Source organism: Mastigoproctus giganteus, chromosome 14, assembly GCF_048544385.1.
Source record: "Mastigoproctus giganteus isolate SK-2022 chromosome 14, ASM4854438v1, whole genome shotgun sequence".
NCBI classification, from domain to species: Eukaryota; Metazoa; Arthropoda; class Arachnida; order Uropygi; family Thelyphonidae; genus Mastigoproctus; species Mastigoproctus giganteus.
Genome location: NC_143588.1, coordinates 114,517,623 through 114,534,743, shown reverse-complemented (window position 1 = coordinate 114,534,743; position 17,121 = coordinate 114,517,623). Strand labels below are relative to the sequence as shown.

Below are 17,121 nucleotides of genomic sequence, written 5' to 3'. Positions count from 1 at the left end.
AACTAGGGGGTGGGGGCACAAATTTCCTTTTTCCTGTGATTGGCGAACCAGCTGCAAACTTTTCAATGTGATATGATCTTATTACTCATTACATTTTATTTTGAGTTCATAGCTTATACGAGGTGGATTTAAAAAATATTTCTATTCATCCAGAAATAGTGATAGAATGATGAAATTTGTTTTGTTTGATACCTTGAAACCTCTGTAGCAACCACACACATTTTGGTTTCAATCTAACAGTTCATTTTTTTTTCTTTTTTCCCTTTGCAGCACTGTGAATGAAGTGGAATACAGATCAGTGATCGGTTCCTCTTACTGCAAGGGAAAACTCCAAAAACAATACAAAATGGTCGCTGTTTATGGAGAATACTGCCCAGGTTATAGTGTTGTTGCACATTGGTATAAACAATTCAAATGTGGAAGGACCTCGGTGCATGATGAAGAAATCCCAGGACGCCCAGCAACTGTAACCAGAAGAGAGGTTGCAAAAATTGAGGCATTAATCTTTGAAGATCGCCGTAATTGCGTCAAAGAACTAGCTACAGAGATCCAAATTAGTGTAGGGTCTGGGGAGAACATCATCCATCAACAGTTGCAGTAAAATGTTTGCTAGATGGGTTCCCAGACTTGACCCTTAACCAAAAGAACGAAAGGGCACAATGTGCACATTAAATGTTGTCAGTGTGCCAAGAAAAACTGAAATATTGCCACATCCTGCTTATTCCCCAAGCCTTGCAGGAAAGAGGAAGAAATCTTCCTCTTTCATTTTGTCTGGTGACTATATTTATGTGTAATACATGGTGTTTGTTTCAACCTTCTATCACAACTACTTCTGGGTGAATACAAATGTTTTTTGAGCCACCTTCGTACAAGAGTTGAACACTGTTTCTTATGGGCACGTCAGGCGCCCCGTGCAAAAATTCATGCCTTATTTTCAATAGAAGGAAATAAACGGTTTCATAGACAGCTTAGCCGGGTGTCTTTCTCTCTGACATGCGCCACGTGGCACAATGGCCATCTGCCGTTGTCATCTGTGAGGTGAATGGAGGAGGGTGTTCGAACACCTGGAAGTGCTCCACGACTGCTGATATTTTCAACTATTTCTAGGTTGAACTTGCCCTACTCATTTTCCTAAAATTATTGGCGAATATAATAAACGGCTAATTAACTTTCATAATTACCGTCTTCTTACTTTTACAGATGTGTTTATTGGTATAGGATGGCAGATGAGACTTTGCTTGGAGCTCGTAAATACAGTTTGTTACTGATGATATCTAGCAAGTTTGACCTCTCTTAAGAGGTTCCCATCCCATATTTAATTTCTTTTAAGAGGGTAAATGCTACTTATTTTTCTCTAAGTACTACTTTTTAACAGTCTAAATACCACCCTGGTACCGAGCCAAGGTCACTATGCTGAAAAATTAAATACAAACGGATTGTCTTTTTTTCTTTACTTCTTGTTTCTTAACTAAATTAGTTAATTTAATATTTACAGTATTATTAAAATAGGTACAGTTATTTCTTTTAAGTACAGTTTACTTTAGAATCATAATTGGCAAATTTTAATTGTATTATTGGTAATTGTAATCAGGGGCGTATTCAGGGGTGGACAGAGGGAGCATTGAACTAAAAATTTTACATTAAAGAAAAAGAACGCAGGAAGCATTAAAAAAAATTCAAATTTGCAACCCTTTCTATTTTCTTTTCCCCAATAGCTTGGTGTGATGATGGGTAATGGTAAGATACCCGAAACGTCACCCTAATGTATCGTACTGTAGGCGTACAGCGTAATAAACTATATCATTAATTTTCACGTGGTATAAGAATGGTTTTAATATAATAATAATCTTTATATCGAGCTTTTTTAGATAAATTTTTCCCTTAAATAATATATCGGTAGAGATATATTATTTATATATCCTTATTTTTAAAGTAATAGGGAAATCCATTAACCGCCACTTCCTAAACTGTCTAGAAACCTTTCGTCTGATCAGTGATCTCCAATATGGATTTCGTCAGTGTCGATCCATTGGTGATATACTGGCTTATGTTATCAAAGGACAAATTCAAAGGAAAAGTTTGAAACTCAAGCAGTTGCTCTTGATATTTCAAAGGCTTTTGATCGTGCTTGGCATAAAGGTCTTCTAAATAAGCTTCCTTCTTATGGTTTGCCAATTGTTTTTTTGTAATTTGGTATCCAGTTTTCTCTCTGACAGCTCACTGCGGGTGATGGTAGATGGCTCTTAATTCCACCTTCCAGTTTGAGAAACTGAAAGGTGGAATTAAGACTGTATAAGCTTGTTTTCTTTCATCATTTGTCACTACTAATACTAACCCGTAATCCCTCTGACCTGGATTAAAAATATCGTGATGGGTAATATATAACAGTACTGAAGATTAATTGTATCATTCTTTTTGCAAGTCATAAGCAGCAATTGTGAATATCAGAAGGATCTAAAGTTCAATTAAGTTTCTAAATTTAAAAAAATAAAACAAAATTTGGTAGATTACGATGCAGTTTACTTGCTTTTAGAGCCCGGGACTCTTGTTGTTGATATTGAATGCTTAATTTATTACCATGTCGGAACACCCGGTGAAATGTACCGACGGAACTAGATCTATAAAGAAAAGGATACACCCCAGTACACGCTGATGCAAGCAAAACCATGACCTAGTTAAGACACCATTGTTCACCAAATGGGATTTCCGCAGTGTCATCAGTGGAGGAGTAAATGATTACAACTCTGTGATAAGAGTAACCAAAATGATCTCAATTAATTTTAATTATAATTGCATGCTATATTATATAATAGCCATTTTTTTATTTTAAAATGGATTAGTAGTCCTGGGAAATGTTCACAAATTAATAAATAACTGGGTACATTTATAAATAAAGCCGAATACAAATTACACCACGGAGTAATCTGATATTATTTGGTTGCGAAAGACAATGCTATAAACATACACAGCTGGACGTAATGTTACAATGCCGGAAATGAATGTGAATAGAATGGAGATGGGAAAAACAGCTGAAAGTTGCTAAACTATTGCAGGAGGTTTCGGGGATGTTTTGTACGTCACACAGCATTTAAATTAGATCGTTGTCAGCGGTAGTTGTACGGCGCTTTGTTAAAAACAGACGTGGCTAACCAGGACACAAAGTTGGTAGAATCGTCGTCCTCCCCACACCGAGTGGAAATGACCTGAGTTCGACTCCCGTCGATGAAGGGAGAAATTTATGTGCATTTTTGACAACATGGCCGAGTTAGTCGATCTCAGGTGAGGGTAGCATAGTTTTTTCTCCCGGAAACTCGGGTTTTTCGTCCATTAAAACGGAAAATCGACCTCAGAACACATTCAATTTACAGACAATATACACGGAGTAATATGACCTTAGTCGCTGATTCTCTTAAAACTCTACTACAACAACAACAACGAGGACGCAAGAGTTCCTTAAGTACAGGACACAGAAGTCCTTAAGTTGAAGACACAGTAATGCACACAGGAACAACTCAACCAAACTATTGAATAATAATTATTATCCATTTTATGGAAAATCTTTCGTCACTCCCAGATGGCAGTTTCAATGCGGATTGGCATGCCTTCATGAAAAATTGAATTCTCAGACTAAGAATATTACTCGTTTCATAATCTAGTTGAAGCTTTTTGCCCAAGATAAACTTATGCTTGTGATCTTTCAAGGATTTATCTTTTTAGAACATTTGCCCTTTACGACATACGGGGTGTAGCAATAAAGTTCCCGGAAAATAAACGGAAGTGGTATGTTGTAGTTCAGACTTCTTCCAACATTTGGTGGTACAACGTCGGTCCAGTAGGCTGACAGGTTGCAACTAACAACCAGTTTCATTAGCAGCGTTAACGCTCCATGTCACGATTCTGCAAAGGAGCAACGAACGAATATCAATTTTTGCTTTAAATGAGAAAATTTACAACAGAAACGTGTGAAATGTTAAAAACTGTTTATTGTGACGAAACGTTGTTCTACCAGTGTGCCTGAATGGTATAAGCTGTCAAAGACGGACGTGAGAATATTTGCAATGACCCAAGAAGTGGGCCCCCATCAACCTCTCAAAACGAGGAAACGATTGCAAAGTCCAAACTTGTCAAGACAATCCTAATTTTCTCGACTGTATTGTCATTGGAGATGGGGTGTTGGTTGTTTCAGCACGACCTAAGACGAAACTTCAGAGAATTCAGTGAATTTCAAAATCATCACCAAGGCCCGAAAAAGTCTCGTTTACAGAAGTCAAGGATCAAGACGATGCTGATCATGTTTTTCGACAAACATTGTGTGATTCACAAGTAATTTTACCTGAATTAAGGGAGTGAATGCTGCGTTCTACGTACAGGTGCTTCAAAGATTATTGCAGCACATTTCCCAGGTGAGACCGCAATTTCGAGAGAAAGGCAGCTGATTCTTGTTGCACGATCATGCCCCCAACCCCATTCCGCTGCTGGGAAGACGTTTCTGATGAAACATGGTATTGTACAGATCAACTATCCAGCGTGCTCGGCCGATCTAGCACCAGCGGACTTCTTCCTCTTACTCCATGTGGAAACTGTCTTCAAAGAAGCTAATGCGCCAGAAAAATCCAATCCTATTCTCAAAGAAGAAAGATTTCAGACTGTCGAGAAATTGCAGAAGAAAAAGAAACGTAAATCGCCGAACTGAACATCATCTCTTTGGAGGCCTTAGCTGATTCTTTTTAGAACGGTGTGTAATAAGCGTTTTCAATCAGTCCGTAATTATTTCGAATAAAAAAAACAAACTATCTTTGACCTTTTTCACTTTGCTTTCTTTTTATTGCACCAGTTCGTCAACTTTATTGCCACACCGCGTACGTTTTCAAACTGGGTTCTGTAAGAGTTTGTTGTAGCTCGGTGAGATTTTCAATGAAAGTAGAAGTGATTTACTTTGGAAATGAGATCTTTGCCTAAATTGAATTTAGGCAAAGAAAGATCCATTTCCAACCAAACCATGGGGTGGGAGTTGAATAATCTGCGATATGTGCATATACGGAAACTACATTTTTCTGTAAAAAAAAAAATCGAAACATTCGACTAGAGTGACGTCAACGCCAAGATACAACTGTGGAACAGTGGAAAAAGATCGTGTAGTCTAACGAGTTTCTATTTACACCTTTTTATACCAATAGTAGGGTGAAAGTGTAGCATGAAACCATGCATCCAGACTGGGCTTTGTTCATTTAAGCAACTGGAGATGGTATCATGGAATGGGGTATGTTCTGTTGATACGGACTGGGTCCGCTCATACATTTAGAAGGTCGTCTTACTTTCAATAAACATCTTTCTGTCGTATCAAACTATTGCACCCTGCAATGCTTAATTTTTATCCCAATTGCCATGGATTCTTTCAATGCGATAACGCAACTATTCACCGTACAAGAATTGTATCTAACGGCTCAAGCAACCAAGATTTCCAAAATCTACCCTGGCCGCTTTCAGATCTGAATCCAACTGAGAATATCTGGGATAGGAAAGGGCGGCACTGCTCCGCAGTTTTAACTACCACAACACAGCAGCTGACAAATATTGTAATGGAAGAATGGCCAAATCTGGAGCTCAACTCCCTCGGACACCTATCCCAGTCCATGCCACGAAGTATTCGGGCTGTAAAGGTGGCCCTTCCGTAGCCCTACTAGATACTGAATAAAGGTTTCTAATTTTTTGGCCATTGAATGTGTAATTATATTACACCATCAAAATTCTCTCATTGTTTTGGTGTGTACTGAGTGGTTTGGTGGTTTGCAAAGTATGAAAATATTTTAACACGACCATTTACAAACGGACATGATAAAAATCGCTGTGTCAACCCTTACATTTAAAATATCAGAAAACTATGGCATTTATGCGTGTCCCCCCCCCCAAATTCCGGACCCTGAGGCAGAACAATGAAAACTAGGACAAAGTCCTAAAACTGGGACGGCTAGTTGCCATAGACCACATCAATATGAGCGCATCAATATTGTAAATAAAAATATTCCGGTTTATATACGAATTCAGAGCTCAGTGAAGTTTTACCAAGTAATACAGAATTACTATCTTCAGAGTTGGTAAATGGTACCACATTGAATGGCATTTCTTTTTTCTTTTTTTCCCATTTTATTAGAAAACAACCAACAACTTTTAATTCTATCAGCTCTGTGTACACTTGTGTTTAATAAAAACACGACAGAGAAGCAATCGATCCTCTACTTGAAGTGGATCGATTGCTTCTCTATCGATGCTTCTGTAGTATGGACTCATCTTCTATAATTTTTTTTCTTTGATATAACCTTCTTATGAAAAGGCCCAAAGGAGTGGAAGCTACCACAAAGAACTACTTGTTAATATAAATTAATTTTCATAGCGTTTACTGTTTCAGGACTCCGTGGAGTTCAGTTGGCATCCTTCCATCTGGAAAAATTCGAATCTTGTCAGTTTGGATCTTTTTCAACTTGTGCCATGTCAATTTTTTTTACTCTTAAAAAAACAGATAAATTGGTCTCTGGAACCGAACGCAATTTATAATCGAAACACGTTCGCAATGCTGCCTTAGTTAACTTTATAGGTCGTCAAACAGGCGACTGCACCCTGAATCTCGACCTCTCAATCAGCATCCCATGCGAATAAATAAACTGAATGTCTGCGGTGATGACAATTCCTCTGTACTTTACTCATGCTAGATGCTGAAATGAGTTTTATGACTCTGTTTACTGGGATCAAATAAGAACAAAACTCTGATATCCATGCGTATCTGTCTGCTATCTATCAGCTTACTGCCACCGAAGACGCCTGTTTCTGAAATTCAATGTTGGCAAACTGTAGTGATAAGACAGTACACCAACTATGCTTCCGATGGTTTTCTTTTCTTTTTTTAATGCAAGTTTCAGGACTTCCTCTTGTTGTAAACATGCTATTATGCTACTAGATGTATTAATATATCTTTCTACTTATAAAATGCATCCTGTTTACAATAAACTATCTTAAAATAAACATCGAGCCAAGAATATTAAGATCATGAAATTGAACGACATATGGTCAAAGAGTTGATGAGATACAGAGCAGAAGAATATTTTTGTGGTATTACTTGATTTTGAACTTGCCTCATTAAATCTGTACTTGCAACTGACCAATCGGCTACCGTCTTTCTGATAAATTTTAATACATCACTTTTTTTATTTTAGAGGTTCGGATTCTTTCTTCCAGTTCATCAAGTCTGGGTGTTTTTATAAATTTCTTCTTTGTTCCGACCCACACGAAGAAGTCACACGGATCCGACCTCTGAGCAGGCTATTCAGTTTGGCCACACCACCCTAGCTACCGTCTATAAAAGTGATTGTCCAGTCATATGCGGACAGCTATTGAGAAATGTGGAGCTATCATCTTGCGTGAATATCAGTACTTCAGCATTTTCAAATTTAAAACTCTTGGCCATACGGAATCTTCTCAAATATCTGCAAGTATTGTTCACCATGCTGTCACGTAATACATACTTTTAGCGTGGACTGCATCCCCCTCCCCCTTTTCAATCCGTGATCGTAATTTTCCCAATAATGGCAGTTGTGATGATTGGCAAATTGTCCAACATGGAACACTGCATCGTCTAACCAGAGATTGCACTGTTGAACGAACTGGTATAATTATGTCTTCATGATAATTTTTTTTTTTTAATGAAAACCAAAAACATGAAAGACATTCGAACTTATAGTACTGAGTACCCTGCATTGGTTGAAGGTCGAGAAGATGAAAGAAGATACTTGTTGACGTTACACTTGAACTTCTGTAGATTGTAATGTTTAGAAAATACATATGAAGAGAGAGAGAGGTTGTTCCAAAAAACGGACGTTGAAGGAATAAGTGAGGAAGAAGAAAAGTTGGTTCTGTGAGTTTAAAGTTGGGCATTAAAAGGATGCCGATTGGTTGTAGCACGTGTTTGGACTGGTTTGGAAGAGAGAGCGAAAATTATTGAAGCCAATTCAGAATAACAGTGCCCCAGTGCCCATGGAAGTATCTATAGAAAAGGATGTTGCAGAAACAGAACGTCTAGGAGACAGAGAGTGCAGAGATTTTGTAAGAGATGGTTCATTAATTAACCTAACTGTTCTCTTTTGAATGGAGTCTAGAAGCCAGAGAGAGAGGTTATGGGGGGAACAGCCCTAGATGTGGGAACAGTATTCTATGATACGGCGGATTTGAGCTTTATACATGTTGAGTAGCTGTTTAGAAGAAAAGTGATGCCGACAGAGAAAAAGAAACCAAGTTTTTTGATGTAGAGGAAGCAATATTTGTGATGTGCTTATGCCAAGAGAGATTAGAAGTCAGGGTAATCCCCAATAGAGATATGTGATCTTGTGCAGCGGTCTGAGCATTGTCGAAGATAAGCACAGGAGCAGAAGAATCCTTTTTGCGAAATATAGGACAGCACTGAGTTTTAGAAGGATTTAAATTAACTAAGTTATCTTTTCCCAACTGTTTTTAATAAATACAGTTTTTAACAGACTGTGCAAGAAAAAGAATCGTAATATAGGGATGTCGTCTAATTATATTCTTTAATAAGATATTTGAAGTTTTCTATTATTTTTTTTTTCTTCTTAAAAATTTGTTTCGGGTGGGGTGATTACTACTTTTTGTCAAGATCATTAATAAAAAAAATAAATAAATAATTTAAAAATCAAAAATTGCTAAATAAATATACATTCCATGCTAAATTGTAAAGTACGAACTTTCAGTTGGCGAGCGATGTTGAGATTTTTTCTTTTTTCTCTTTCATTCATTCTCTGTTTAAGCTAAGGTAGTGAATCATTTGAATGAACTGCTTGTGATGCAAGACACGTCGCCGAAACGGGATGGGGGGGGGGGTGATGCAAGATTCACTCCAGCAATTTCCTGGTGATATTCTGTTTCTATTCTTTTCTTCCCCTCTATTCATTCGCCAAGGCGTTAACCCTTAATCCTGAGTAATCATGCGCGGTGGCTACCACTCTCCTTACCGATAAAGCCTTTTTGTGTGTGTGTGTGTGTGCATTCCAAAGAAGAAGAAGACAACTCCGAACATCTCATTATTTACATTTTTTGCTGGGGTTTGGTTTTTCAGAGGCTGAATGTCTTTATTTTTCGGTCACCTTTAAACTTTTATTGTGTGTATAGGAAAGGCCGGCCCGTTGTGTGTAGGTGTTGGGTTCTAGAAACGATTTTTTTTTAAGTAGTTTGCTGCATGCACTGAAATCTAGCTCTGAGATTTTTCATCCCAGTTTTTATGGTACCAAAAGCAGAACTCACGTAGGTGTCTATTCAGTTGACCTTTGAATTAATACAAGTTGTCAGCCTCAACCACCCATGGAGATAACTTATGCGGGTAATTTCCGTAAAATCCACTATTATAAAATCCTTTATACACCGCCTAGCCACTTTATTAGAACCATATAAGCTAATAGTGTATTCGACCGCTGTTGGCATGAAGTCAACAAGATATCCGAAAATGATATGAATAAAATTGGATCACATATGGAACAAAACTGTCCTCAGTTCCTGAGGAACAGCTTTCTAGTTTATCCCACCGGTGCCCAGTGGGATTGAAATCTGTGGATTGAGCTGACCGGAGCAAATTCGTGAAGTGTTCTTCAAACGAATTCTCAGACATTTAACGTGTTGGATTGTTGCCTTATCTTGAAAGTATCCTTGTACATAGGAATAATACGTGCAAAATTTCCGGGTGTGCCTAAACCATAAATGATTAGTATTAGTATTAGTAACGGCCGTATGGTGCAAGAAAGCCTATGGCTTATGCTGCACCAGCCAAAAAAAAAAAAAAAAAAAAAAAAAATCCGAACAAAACAATGATAAAAACAAAAATTAAATAAATAAATAAATAATAATAATTAATAAATAAATAAAAATAATAAAATGAAATTAAAAATTAAATAAAAATGAAATTAAAAATTAAATAAAAAGGAAATTAATCCTATCATCCTATGCGCTTCCCTTACCCGAAAGTACTATCCAGATGACCTTTGAATTTCCCCAAACTGTCGGCCTCTACCACCCATGAAGGCAACTTATTCCAGTAATTTATAACTCGCTGGCTAAAATAAAACTTCCTGCAGTCCAATCTAAACATTTCCCCGCGTAACTTAAATTTATGTCCCCTAGTTCTAGCATCATTTATAATCTTGAAAATTTTGTCCTCATTCATTTTACAAATCTCAATCAAATCTCCCCTAAGGTGTCTAGTTTCCAAACTCTGCAACCCACATATTCGAAGTCTTTCTTCATACGGACGCCCTTTTGCCGATCTCACCAGGCGAGTTACCCTTCTTTGCACCCTTTCAAGAAGCTCGATGTCTTTCTTTAGGTGCGGTCTCCATACTTGAACACAGTATTCCAAGTGTGGTCTAACATAGGCCTTATATAATGGGATTATCACGTCCCTATCTCTACTTGCAAAAGTTCGATAGATCATCGATAGGACACCATGGGCCTTCCTTGCAACCTGTTTACAATGCTCAGAGAATTTCATGTCTGACCGTATCGTAACACCCAAGTCCCTTTCCTCCAGTACTGGGTTTAGTTGAACTCCACCAAGTGAATAAGTTATTTTGGGATTACTGTTTCCCCGTTTCCCAGGTGTAATACCTTACACTTTGTTGGATTAAAGCACAGCTGCCATTTTTCTGACCATTCTTGAAGTCTATCTAGGTCTCTCTGAAGAAGCTCAGCTTGACAGTGATCATTAACTACTCTACCAATTTTAACATCATCTGCAAATTTAGACATCACGCCCTCTATCCCTTCATCAATGTCGTTTATGAAAATTAAAAACAACAGTGGTCCTAATACTGATCCTTGGGGAACCCCACTTCTTACATCAACCCAATCTGAGGAATAGCCATTTATCACAACCCTCTGCCTCCTGCCCTGAAGCCATCCTTCTATCCATCTAAGGATTTTCCCAGTGATTCCAACCTGTTCCAGCTTATAAAGCAACCGCTCATGTGGGACTGAGTCAAAAGCTTTGCTGAAATCTAAATAAACAATGTCGAAATTATTCCCTAAATCCAGCTCGTGAGTGACCCTTTCGAAATAGCGAACCAGATTTGTTAAACATGATTTTCCCTTTACAAAACCATGCTGAGTATCCTTGAGAATTTCAATTCGATCCAAATGATCCTGAATTCCACCCTTGATCAATGCCTCCATGATTTTCCCTACTACTGAAGTCAGACTGACAGGTCGATAATTTCCCACTTCACTTTTAGAGCCACCCTTATGTATGGGAGATACATTTGCACTTTTCCAATCCAAGGGAATCTCCCCAGAGTCTAGTGATGCTCGCATAACCAGCCTCAGTGGTTCAATGCACTCGCTTGCCGCCTCTCTCAAGATTATAGGGTATATTCCATCAACTCCAGGAGCCTTACTAGTCTGTAGGCTTGAAAGTTTTTTCATTAAATAATCTTGCGAAATTTCAATATCATTAATTACATATTTTTTAACTTCGCTCCCACAATTTCCCATTGCCACAAAAGGCTTTTCATTTGTAAATATCGATGCAAAATAACTGTTGAGTTCATCTGCAACGGCAGCTGGTGTATTTATTACTATCCCCTTTCCCTTACGTAAAGGTCCGATCTGGTTTGTCCTGCTCTTCTTGGCATTTATATATGTGAAGAATTCTTTATCCCCCCTCTTTGCTCTGTTTGCTAGTGATTTCTCATAAACTGCCTTTGCCTGTCGAACCTTTTCTGTGGCTCTATTACACATCACCTTGTTCAGATATATTCTGGTGTTCACGGTGTCCTCCATTGTCATCTCTACTGTATACCACGAATGCATGCTCAACACCGTTATGTTTCCTCTAGCAGCTGTACCGTCGGTACACAACAGTACCAACATTACAGCTGCTGGAGGAAGCATCAATCTTTTGCATTCACAGCCGTATTTTCCGGTCGGTGTTCGAGATTGTTGGTTTTTGTCAAGATCTCCTACTCCCTTATTACATCCTTTATAGGGTTTTACCCACGGTACGGCTACTGACACCCTGTAATGTAAAGTTAAATGCAGTGGTTAATTGTTACATTTGGAAACGTATACCCTTGATAGTTATTTCTAGACATCGAGAAGCTCTCCCCATAATCTTAAAAATTCAGTCACAGTTGCATCTTCTCATGGATGTTTTCCAAGCATCTTTCGGTTCGGTACACACTCGAATGACACTTAATCTTTGAACGCAGAAGTGTAGCTTTATCTCTGTCGACCTCGTGGTTAACGCAGTTGGAAAGACCAACTGCGTTAACCACGAGGTCGAAAAGACCTGATTTTCATGATTTGAGGAATTTTTATGGGCCTCTTTCACAACGTGGCTGAGTTAGTCGGTCTCAGCGAGGGTAGCGTTGTTTTTTTTTCTCCCGGACGCTCTAGTTTTTTGTCCAGAAAACAAAAAACCGACCACAGCACACGATTATGCAGACAATATATATGGCGCAATATTGCCTTCGTCGCTGATGTGCCTAAAGCCCTACAACAAGCAAACATCTCTGCATCTGATCTGCTAAATTCTTACTGACAATCATTCCTCTTTGGTGGTAGGGTCTATGAGATGCTGTTCTTTTACCCTTATCGATGAAATGATTTGGTTCTTATAAAGTGGCCAGGCAGTGAATATTTATTATAGTGAATATGCAATGCTCTACCATTAATATCCAGACACGTGCATATCTATAAATAATCTTTTAGTTTTTATAACTCTCTCTCTCTCTCCCCCCCCCCACCAGTTTCTGTAAATGTTTTCCGATATTTTCCACTTCTGTTTTCAAAAAGTGGCCATCCGTTCAGCCCTATTGGGCAGTTTCTCCTCACGCGTATCCGCCGATCCAATTCATCTCACAGTTTCTCTGCAGGACTGAGGTTAGGGTTCTAGTCTGATCAGTCCAATTTTTTCAATACGCATGTCCTCAAAACAGTCCGTCGCAACGCTAGCAGTATGATAGCATACTTTGACCTGCTGATACAGATATGGACCTTCCTAGGCGTGCTGCCACCAAGTCGGTAACTCATTGTCCAGGACGTCTAATTAGACCTCAGAATCCATGGTTTTCATCCAAAACAATCGATAATACCAGACCATCACTCTGCCTCTACTAAACTTTATTGTTGAGACAGTGCAGTTCTGCAGGTAGCTTTCTCTGGGCATCCGTCCCAGCCAAGCACGACCGTCAGGTTGGTTGACAATGTACCTTGACTCGTCAGTCCAAAGCACAGCTTCCATTGGTCTACGGTCCAAGAACGGCTGGCCCATATCATGCAGCGCATTGTAGTTGTGCTGGCATGTGTTCCAATCTTGTCATTGAGGACATGTAGGCGCTACGACAACGTCGACCTGCATTTCGAGAGGGCGATTCTTTGCAGGGTTCTCCTATGACGTCCCATCTGCTAATCCTTAACTCCATTAATCGCGGCATCTTGCATTCACCATCGTACTTTTGTCTCCTCGAAGGTCCACGAGCATATTTATAGTTGTCTTTCATGTGTTACTTATGTAGCACTTGATCTACTAGCGAGGAGGGAGTGCCGGATATTAATGATAGGGTGTGTTCATGTAATTTTTCCTGGTTAATTTTGTCTACACAAACAAAATTTTGCAGACATGTTTCATATTAATTTAAGGAATGAATGAATTATAGATTCTACGGTTGCATGGTGGGTTTTCATAGCTACTTTTGTAATAGTAGCTGGCATATCTCCATGAATCCAGGTGCGTATTAAAATTTTCTCTTCAACTATCTACGCATTGCAGCCAACTTACTCGTCCATAAGAAAACAGTCATTAGTCATCCACCCTGTACAAAACTATGCCAGAGAAAGAGAAAAATTCCCCTACTTTCCAATCTATTGTTTACTGTTTTAAAATCAGGCCGGCCGTCTGCGACGCTGTCTGAATGCGAACATTTCCGGGAATATTCCTACTTTAATTTTTGGCCTTTGGGAACAGGTAGAGTAAGAAAAAGAAGACAATTCTCAGCTACCACTGATGCAATCTCAGTCTCTTGAGGTTTTATTTTACAAAACGCTCTTGGAACTCTCCATCTTATGTTTGATCGTCTTATAAACAAATATGCGCTCTCTCTCCTCGATATAAATAAAGGACATTAATACTTATTGAATGGGAAGTGCTGTGTATTTGAAGTGCAACTTGCGCAGCCGTAGCGATAGCACTATAATTTAAACGATTGGTGTAGTGACAATTCTTTCTTTCTTCCTTTTAGGGCGCCCCAGTTAAACAGACGGAAGTCTTGCATTTATGATTGATTGCCGATATTAGAATTGGTTCTGTTACATTTCCTTTGACTTTCAACCGTCAGCCTAAAAAAAGTGGGAGTGCCAACCGTCACTCCACCCCAAGTTTTTGCTTTCAGGAATCGGCAGTTTCAAGCTACCACGTGTTAAATAGGGTAGGAATAAATGGTAAAATTTGTTTAAAGACTTTGTCTCTCTCTTATGCCCTAACTCGTTTGCCCCATAATCTGCTTTCTCAACGTCTGCTTTAATGTGCTCTAGGCACATGCAGTGCACATTTTGGAGCTTTATTTACAGACTCTAGGCTACAGTGCAGGGTCCGTAAGTGATCCATCAGACTAGCGGTTCTTGAACCATTGCGCTGAAGCTTGAGAAGGCAGAAGATAGTTGTTGACATGTCATCTTGGGTAGCACAGTTGGTATAATCGCTGCTCTCCTTTCAGGAAACATGAGTTCGAATCTCCTCATTGACGCTCCGAATTTTTCAGGGTCTTTTTCACAACGTGGCTGATTTAGTCGGTTTTAGGCGAGGGTAGCATGGTGGTTTTTTTCTAAACTCGAGTGTTTCGTCCAGTAAACAGCAAATCGACCAGAGAACAAACGCCATTTACAGACATATAATACACAGCCAATATGGCCTAAGTTGCTGATGCGCCTGAAACTTTAACGCTACAACCAATCAACAAACTTGTTCACATTGGATATGAATTTCTGTAGATTGTAATTTAGTATGTTTTTAGTATTAATTAAAAAAAAAAAAGAGAAAATGAATAACCGATTTTCTTATATCAATATCCAGCCTTATCTTTATAAAGGTAATAATTACCCAGCTCATCTTTGAATTCCCCAGTCTGCCAACCTCAATTGCCCATGAAAATAACTTATTCCAGTAATTAACAACCCGCTGGCTGAAAGATGCAATTTTTTAGTCACTTGGTAAGACCTTAGTCAAGGTCCATCAGGGGAATTGACTCTCATGGATCCTTTGATGCCTGGTTGCTAAGTTCTGTGGCACAAATATTCGAAGTCTTCCTTGAAAAGGGTATCCTTTTATAAATCTCACCAAGCCAGTTGCCCTTTGGCTTTGAACGAACTAATTTTTTTCTAAAAAAAAGTTCCATTATATACTAATTACAATCCAAAAACTTCTTTTCGATACGAGCTACAGTTAGTTATTGAACTGTGAATGGTTGTTGACTAGTTTAGGTACATGTTCGGACTGGTTTGGAAGAGAGTGGGTGTAATTACAGATGCCAATTCAGAAGAATAGTACCTATGGAAGTATCTATAGAAACACATTGAGCAGACAGACGCCGAATAACTGTATGATAAGAAATGGAGAGAGTTTGTATATGATGGGTTATTAATCATTCTAACTGCTACACTCTATCTTGTGTATTGCGATGGGTTATTAATCATTCCTACACTGTCTTTTGGACAGAGCGTAGGGGATTAAGAGAGGATGTGAAGTAATATTTCGTGGTAGGACCTAGTTGAGATTTGTACAGCGTCAGTAACTGTTTCGAAGAAGAGATACGCTTACTACAAGAGAGGTTGAAGTCAGGAACTCTAGTGTATTTTTTTTTTATGCGAGAAATGAGGCAGGAGTGAGTTTTAGGATTTACGTTAACTAAGTTCCCTTCTGTCCATTCAAGAATTACGTAGAGATCAAGATTTAATGAATGGTAGATATTGCAGCTGTAGGCAACCATCTGTTTAATCTATCCGACGTTCATTGAGGATCATTGTTCAATTTCTCCACGAATTCAGCAGTGTGAGATGTGGATGGCTGCCGACTTCTTTCCTCATCATGGACGCTCTCCTGGCCACACTTGAGCTGGCTGCACCAGTGTTTTACAACGTCATGCGATGGATAGATATTCCTATACATCGTAGAGTAAATGCGTATTTCCTGAAAATTACAATCTAGAAATTAAAGTCTGTCTTCTTCTTTCATCGTCTCAACCTTCAGCCCATGCACGGTTCTAATACCTCTAGTGTTTGGAATTTTCATTAAAAAAAAAATATGTTATAATTAACTTATGTCCCTCTGTCTGGAACGCTCTTTGAACTTGAATAACCAAGACTAAGCAAGCTCTTGAGCCGATTTGTTTTGCAATAGGTTGTATTTAATACTAAAATTGTCAAAAAAAAACGTTTTTTATTGTTAGCATTTCCATAACGGAATCGTTGTACAACAGTTTCGTTACAGTTTTGGCAAAATATTTGCCAAAACTGTAACCAAAACTGCCACTGATACTTGAATAACTCAGAAACTAAACAAGCTTTTGGCCTAAATAAATGTAATTACCACAAAAAAAAAAAAATAAATAAATAAAATAATAAAAAAAAAATCAACACTGATTCAGGAAAAAAAACAGTTATTGCCTTGGCAAATAACCTAAATAACTTATGAATTCAGTCACGTACACGTTCTATTACTTTATTGGCTATTCAAAACAGAGTATACATGAATTACAGTAAAGATTTACATAAGAAAAGAGTGATAGCATCTCCCCTAGCCGGCACATGCCAGGGGGAACACATAACACCAATGATAACATCTACTGGAGCCTCAAACGATATATCAAAAGTTTCAAGTAGATGATAGGATAATTGATCAGTTCATTTAATTAAATATGTATGTTTCATCACAAATTGGGTGATCAGTTATTTTAACACCACTTCCGTGTATTATTTATTAAGGGTAGTAATTAAGACGATTTATTTACCATATTCTACGAGATTAACAAAGAAATAGTTTATTTGTGTGGATGTCATGCTAGGCAGTATTTTGTATTATGA

The 17,121-nt window shown here is 38.4% G+C and overlaps 1 pseudogene; it reads right to left on the bottom strand.

Moving 5' to 3' along the window:
• Positions 1 to 13,318, bottom strand: part of LOC150075587 (protein ZBED8L-like) — a 122,077-nt pseudogene extending 108,759 nt beyond the window's left edge.
• Positions 13,319 to 17,121: the final 3,803 nt, after the last annotated feature.